The sequence below is a fragment of the Dipodomys spectabilis genome, unplaced genomic scaffold (assembly GCF_019054845.1).
Source record: "Dipodomys spectabilis isolate Male_0828 unplaced genomic scaffold, ASM1905484v1 ptg000227l, whole genome shotgun sequence".
Classification (NCBI taxonomy): Eukaryota; Metazoa; Chordata; class Mammalia; order Rodentia; family Heteromyidae; genus Dipodomys; species Dipodomys spectabilis.
The window spans coordinates 6,148,497-6,155,829 of NW_024870904.1; the positions used below are offsets into that span (position 1 = coordinate 6,148,497).

Genomic DNA, 7,333 nt, shown 5'->3' on the forward strand with positions numbered 1-7,333 from the left:
AAATTCAGATACAAGTCCTGTACAGACACTTTTGGATCCCAAAATGTGAAACAAAAACGACAAACACAAAGGACACAAAACGTTAGAGCTCTGTCTTACCTCCAACTGGCTTTGGAATTTGGGTCTGGGGGCGCCATATCCCGGACGAGCCCCCAACTGAAAGACCCCAGACTCTCTGAGAGGGCGCCCCAGAAAGCAGGACTCCAAACCAGTAGATGCAACAAGGAAGAGGAGTTTATTCAGCCTTTGCACAAACGGACTCTCTGCCTAGGTTCAGGAGAGAGCCCCAAGCATCGGTTACAGGCATTTTTAAAGACAAAACCCACAGGATTAGCATATGACACCAGGTGCCCCGGGATTGGTCCATTTACAAGTCACTGTGTACTCCAGCAATCATTTTGCTACGAGGGAAACTTTGTAACACTCTTTGTAAAATGGTTGGCTCAGGGCAAATCTAGGGGGAGCGGTCACCCTGGAGGGGAGTTCACATAGTTACAGGCTTGTGATTGGTTGACGTTTGACCTAGTTTGCTGGACTCACCAGATGGTCCTTATCTTGGGTCCCATTTGGGGAATTTTTAAACAAGAACTTAGAAAAACATACTCTTTTGTTCTTTATCTTTAACCACAGACCTTGTCCTGGGGCGGCATCTGGACTCTGAAACTTTTTACTTATTTTTAAGGAGGGGAAGGGTCAGTGTTAGCGTAAGCAAGTTTACAGAAGCAAAATCAGCAGTTAGCAATTGTAAAATGTAACTCTAATTTTTAATCTTTCACCTACAATGCTCAAATACAGCAACTTAAAGTAAATGGCAACTTGTACAATTGCCACAAGGAGCCTTTTCCTTCAATTGCAGTCACTTGGTATTTTGTACCTTGGAGGGACTGGTGCCGTACTGTGTGGCCAGAGGATGTTGGTACAGACTGTATGGGATGTGACTTTGTCTCCATGCACCTTAGTGTAAATTGTGCCCAGAATCATGAAGGCCCTGTGCAGACACCACCCTACCTGTTGGCTAAGTTTCGGCCCAGTATCTCTTACCTAGGTAACTGGCACACCTAGAAGCAGTCACCTGCCCCTCCAAGGTCACACCCTGGCCAGCCCCTTTCTTGTCTCTTGTCAGACCAGCGAATGTTCCCAGGCCCTGAAGCCACATCCAGATCCAGTGTGGCCACACGCCTTCCTATCCTTGGCCTCAATAATTCCTGGCCCGGGAGTGGGTCACCCCTTTTGGCCATGCCTTTCCACCATGCTCAGCAGGGCAGCATTTTGGTAAATCAACTACTTTTCTTGCCCTAATACCGTGTGCTGATCTCTTCATTGGCTACCTAATGAACCCTACCTATTTAATATACCTCACACTTAGCATGGAGCCTATTTCTGGATGAAGATCCTACTTCAGGCTGCTTGTGCTTAAAGGCTTCTGTACATGGACAAAAGAAATCATGTTCTTAGTTTTGTTTTCAGAATAGTGGTTTGAAGGGGTTTCCAAAGTGGAGGATGGAGCCGGATGAATTCAGCTAGAAGTGTTAAGATGGTGGTTCTTGATCTATTAATACTTGGAACACTACAACTAATTTTGGTGGCTATATTTACAAATTTTATTACAAAAACACATACGATTAAAAACTCTAAATGCAGAGAAAACTGTTTCTATCATAAGACATATATGAAAAGCAGGCCACTTTTGAACATATAATTCATGTGTATATAATATACACACATTATGGTAGTACTGTTTTTTTGTAAGTCATGGGGCTTGAACTGTGGGCCTGGGCTCTGTCCCTGCGCTGTTCAGCTCAAGGTGAGCTCTCTATTACTTGAGCCACAGCATCACATTGGGTTTTCCAGTAGTTTATTAGAGATGAGTCTTGTGGCGGGGCTGGGAAGTTGGCTCAGTGGTAGAGTGCTTGTCTTGCATGCATGAGATCAGAAGTCTGTTTACTTTCAGGCTCTCCTTGCTCTTTATCTGCCATTTATGTCCAACTTTCCCTATCTCTCCCTTTCTCTTTTCTACATTTTGGCTTGTGCCCTGGAGAGTGCGACGCAGGCTGGGTCCCGGGAACTCCCCTCTAGTTTCCCTCTCAAATGCTAGTCAATGTAGGCTTCATCTATTTGTTCAGAGATTCTTTGCATTTTTTCAGAAATTCCCATTTTGAATTTGCCATCTTGGCCACATGGTGGGTTAAGAGTTTGGTCCCATCTGGCCCTTAACCTTCCACCAAGCTTACTACTCCATGTAGCTGTTCTAAGGTGCTTTGCTACCAAGTAGATCTTTTCACAGGCCCTGGTAACTGAGGCCCAACTCTCTGATGTCCTTTGTTAGCAAAGACGTCTACACATTGTTGTCAAAATTTTAGGTTTTGAGTTTTGCCTTTTTTGTTTTGTGTTATGTATTCTGATACTGACTATGTGACTCTAAAATATTGGGCATATCTGTGCTAAGATTCTCACATCTAAGAAGTTTTGTCATTCCAGAATATTTGTCAGTCAATTTTTGATAAGGACCAGGTAAGCTCTACTTATTCTATTTTATCTCCTTGTTGCTTCAATTGGAAATAATAAAGGCTTTTGTGGCAAAGACTTCAGTTCAAAGCCAGCCCGGGCTGAAAAATCCCTAAGACTCCATCTCGCCGCTAACCTGCAAAGAGCCAGGCTGGAAGCATAGCTCAAAATTCTTGTCTGTAACCAGCCAAACTCTGCAAGTGGTACTATAACTCAAAGTGGTTCACTGCTGGCCTTGAGCAGAAGGGCTCAGGGACAGTGCCCAGGCATTGAGTTCAAACCTCCTTGAATACCAACTGGGAGAGACCATGTAGAGGAGTAAGAGGAGATGATGTCATATCAGCCATTTTGCCTGCCCTTTCAAAATTAACCAGAGCCAGGAGGTCAGTAGAAGTAAGAAGCCTGCCCATCCAATGTCTATACCTGTCTACCTATTAGCTGAACAGGAATTTATATTCTTGCCTTTGTCACCTGACTTCTCTACCTAGTTGCCAGATGTCAGAAGTAGCTAGGGACATTTCTACCAACATTTTCAGCCCCAAGTCCTTCCTCTTGCCATTTATTTGCTCTCTAGTATTTTTCCAGACCCTCAATGCTCATGAGACTTCTCCAGACTTCATCTAAGGACTCAGTCGACCAAGGGACAGCTGCTGCTCACTGCCTTCTCTGGGAGGGGACCAAATTCCAGCCTTTTACCCTTATTGTTGGCCCTCTTTGTCAGCAGGAAGTATCCAGAGAGAATCCTCGCCCTATTTCAAGATTATCAAAAGGCTGGAATGTAAGGTCCACTCCTGGATGGCTAGCAGACTCCACCCTCCTCCCAGCAAAGTCTCCACCCAGTACCTTAGTTACCTAGGCAACTGGGACATCTGGAAGAGGGCACATCCGCATCCACTGAGGTCTCATCTGAATTTGGTGAGGCCACACCTTTCTCCACCCATAGGATAGATAGGGCCTAGCCCAAAGCAAAAAGGAGCTAATGTTTGAATAGTGTGAAACTACAGAGCAGACCACCAGATGATGACCACACTCCGTTTTTGCTGTTCACACAGTCAGAATGCGTCAGGGAAGCAAAAAGTGGACTACAACATGCCAGGATAGACAAGGTTTATTGGAACATCACATGCTTATATACAACATACAGAGATATGAAGTAAATCATCAGTCAGTGGGCAGAGTGTTAATCTTAAGCAGTTTTATGGGAGCACAGACAATGAGAATTTAACTTTAAGTCAGTATGGAGGAATAGCGAATCCTAATCAACAAATGTGGAGCAGTTCCAGTAATCAAAGGTTGTGAAAGTTATGTAAAGCACAAGTGACAACTAAAAGGGGTTCTGGAGGCAATGTCCTTTGTGTTCCCCACAGATTCCCCCTTTTTGTTTTAATGGCAGGTCCACCTCCCAGTTAGTTATCCTTTTCCCCTCCTCTGTAAAGGTTATTTTAACAGGATTACATTGGTAGGAATAGCATTGGCCATGCAGGGGGTTTGAGGCCAGATTCTTCAGACAAGAATAGGCAGGGCTCTTGTGCATAAGAGCTGGTCCCCGTTACCTCACATCCCTACCTACCCCACCACAGTTAGAAATGTCCCAAGCAGTTCTATTAATTCCGGGGCATATATAAAAGTCAGTAACTTGTCCTCTTCAGAACATGGGAGCAGCCTGGGTATTGGGAGTTCCACACATGTGGCATGGTGCATCCTCATGGGCCCCCACACTCAGGCCGTTCTACTATAGCCCAGAAAAACAAGGAAAATTAAAACAAACTGCAGACATAGCAAAGCCATCCCTGGCACCTGGTGTCTTTCAAGTAAGCCAGTTCCTTGTATGTGCCTTCAAGTGAGCCCAGGGGTCAAAATGACCTTTAAACTTTCCTGTAAGCTCCCAACACCCGTCTCTGTTTCAAGAAGCGAACCCGCCTGTCTTAGGTTGGGTGGATCGCCTTGTCTGCCTTACCCGTCATGGGGAACTTCTTCAGAGCAAAGCTGAAGGCCCTGTCTTAGGTTGGTCAGACTGGCACCCCCTCTTACCCGTCTCTGGCTGCGGTTCCTCTCGGGGGAATTTTACTCACTTGGAGCTTGATCTTATGTAACTGGCTGGCTAAACTCTTAAGAGTTTTGCAGGTCTCGTATAATGCAAGGAAGGCATGGAGAAAGTATCAGCAAAAGCATTTTCAGGCCAAGAGTCAGGGATGGGATAGCAGTCTTTGCCACTTCAGAGACCATAGGTGGGGATTGTTCTAGAGCAGGTTCATTATTAGTTTTCTTATTATTATTATGGGATCCCGTTGTGGGGCCTGAGCTCTGGGCCTGGGCACAGTCCCTCAGCTCTTCAGCTCAAGGCTATTGCTCTACCACTTGAGCCACAGCGCCAGTTCCGGCTTTTTTTTTTTTGGTTATGTGGTGCTGAGGAATCGAACCCAGGGCTTCATGCATGCAAGAAAGCGCTCTAACATTGAGCCACCTTCCCTGCCCCTCTAGACCAGGTTTTAGACATGTTTACAGGAAGCTTAACAAAAGGTAGTTGTACAAGCAAGTAGTAAAAGAACAATTAGAGCAGATAACATTAAAATAATTAGCTCCTACAGAAATATTAAACAGTCCATACATAATGACATAGGGGGTGATCAAAATGAAGGTCAGTTCACCAGGTCGAAGGGACTGCTTCTCTTGTGGTGCTATTGATGATTTCTACCTTGCCAGTGCCGATCACTGCCCAGGTCATGCGTTAAGGTGGATGTGAATTCCATAGCCATTGCCAGGACTGGGAGGGTCAGGATAGCCATCAGCTGGAGTATCACCATCTGCAATTGTACACAAGAGCTTCTCAAGGGCTGGTTGCCCTTGGGGATGGTTAGTTTATCTTTGGGCATCTTCCTGTATAGAGGAAATGGGTAAAAACTTAAGGTTCCTGGCAGGGATCCAAATGGGGGCTGTCTCCCCCATGGGAAAAACGCATCCAAATCCCCTGCTCATGGTAACTAGGGGGTCAGGTCCTCTGCATTGTTGTGTCAGGGGGTCCTTTCACGTGACTTTTACTTAGGGCTTAGAGTTTAGTTGTCCCCAGCTCTTCTGAAATCTGGATTCAGATGCCCCTTTTGAATAATTTAAAAGGTTAATAGTAAACAAAGATATCTGCAACTGTATATGGGGGCCAACTCCCCCTTTTTGTTATAATAATTACTCCTTAAGACATTGGTGATTTCTTTGTATAATTGCTTTGCCTTTGGGATAATAAGGAATTCCTGTAGTATGATTAATGTGCCATTTGTCAAAAAACTCTCTTCTGCCCCTTTTGCACTTCCAGTGACCTCCTCTCTTCAGGCAGTACTCCTGGCTTCTGGCCTGGTCAGTTCAGCCTCCTGAGTAGCAGAATTGCAGGTATGAAGGATGGAGGCCTGATTTATTTGAGATTTTTAACCACCTCCTTTCATGGACATTACAATCAAAGAAATGCTTCCCCTTGAAAAGGGAAGAGGGTAATGATTGGAGAAGAGTGCTGAAGATCAGTGTGTGATCTCTAGTGCAGGGTTGGTTACAGGCTCATTAGTTCATCCACAGATGCTGGGGAAAGTCCAAATTCAAATGATTGTGCTTGGAAAATCCACCAGGTGTTCCTGGGACACCACCTGCATTGACTCAGGGCCTCTTTGCCCCTTTACTTCTTGTTTTTCTCTCTCTCTTTTTCATTGTCCAGGTCATGTAGAGAGGGGTTAGTTTACTCAAGTAATTCATTAAGTATATTTTGTCCAACTCGTTACACCTTCCCTCACCTTTCTCCTATTTTCCCTATCCTGACAATCCCGCTGCCCCTTTCATAAATGACTTGTTGTACCATCTATCCTTTAGGATTTCCTGGATGGTAATTCTCGCTGTTGGATTATCCACTAGGATTTTCTGAATCAGAGCCAGAGGAGCAGAATCAATTTTTTTCCAGGGCATGAGGTACGTTCTTTTTTCTTTCCAATCACAATATTGTGGACAACTGTCACTGGGCTCTTCCCATGGTAAATCTCCAGCCAACATTTCAGTAAGAACTATGCCACAGGACCAAACATCAGCTGGTTCTGCATGACATTCTTCTCTCTTCAGAAGTTCTGGAGCCACATAAGGTAAAGTACCACACATGTTTGTCAAGAAACGCTCACAATTCTTATGGCGAAATACTGTGGCCAAGCCAAAGTCACAGATTTTGAGGTTATCCCTTTTGTCCAAGAGGAGATTCTCTGGCTTAATATCTCTATGAGCTATTCCAATACCATGCAGATAAAACACCCCTGCCATGAGTTGATGGAAGAACCTCTGAGCACCTTCTTCAGGCATGCCTATATCTGGCTGTATTCTATCAAAAAGGTCTCCACCACTACAGTATTCCAAGAATAGATATCGCATATTGCCTTCTCTCCTGTGACCATAGAATTTCAAAACATTCTCATGGTTTAACATTTGATTAATGCAGATTTCTTTCTTCATATTTTCCGGAGAGTTCCTGGCCCGCTTCATGTCTACAATCTTCACTGCAACTGCCTGTTTAGTTGCTCTATTCACAACAAGCTGAACTTTTCCATAGGTACCTTTTCCCAGGGTTTTCACCAAGTCCCAGTCTCCACAAAAGGGCACTCTCATGACTTTACCAATCAGTCTGGCAGACTTGTCCTGGGCCGGCCACCTTGATGCACCTTTGTTTTCCGTGAAGAAACCTGCAAATGAAGCTGCCATGATTACAGGTACAGGTTAATGTCTCCCGAAGGGAGTAAGCAACCAACGTGGGTCAGATGGACCCTTGTTCTGTTGCTTACAACCGCCACTGAGAAGAGGCTGAATCCAC

General features: G+C 44.8%; 1 pseudogene; it reads right to left on the reverse strand.

Annotated features, from left to right (window-relative positions):
- Positions 1-6,051: 6,051 nt before the first annotated feature.
- On the reverse strand, positions 6,052-7,131 carry LOC122123344 (annotated as a pseudogene).
- Between the last annotated feature and the right edge of the window lie 202 nt (positions 7,132-7,333).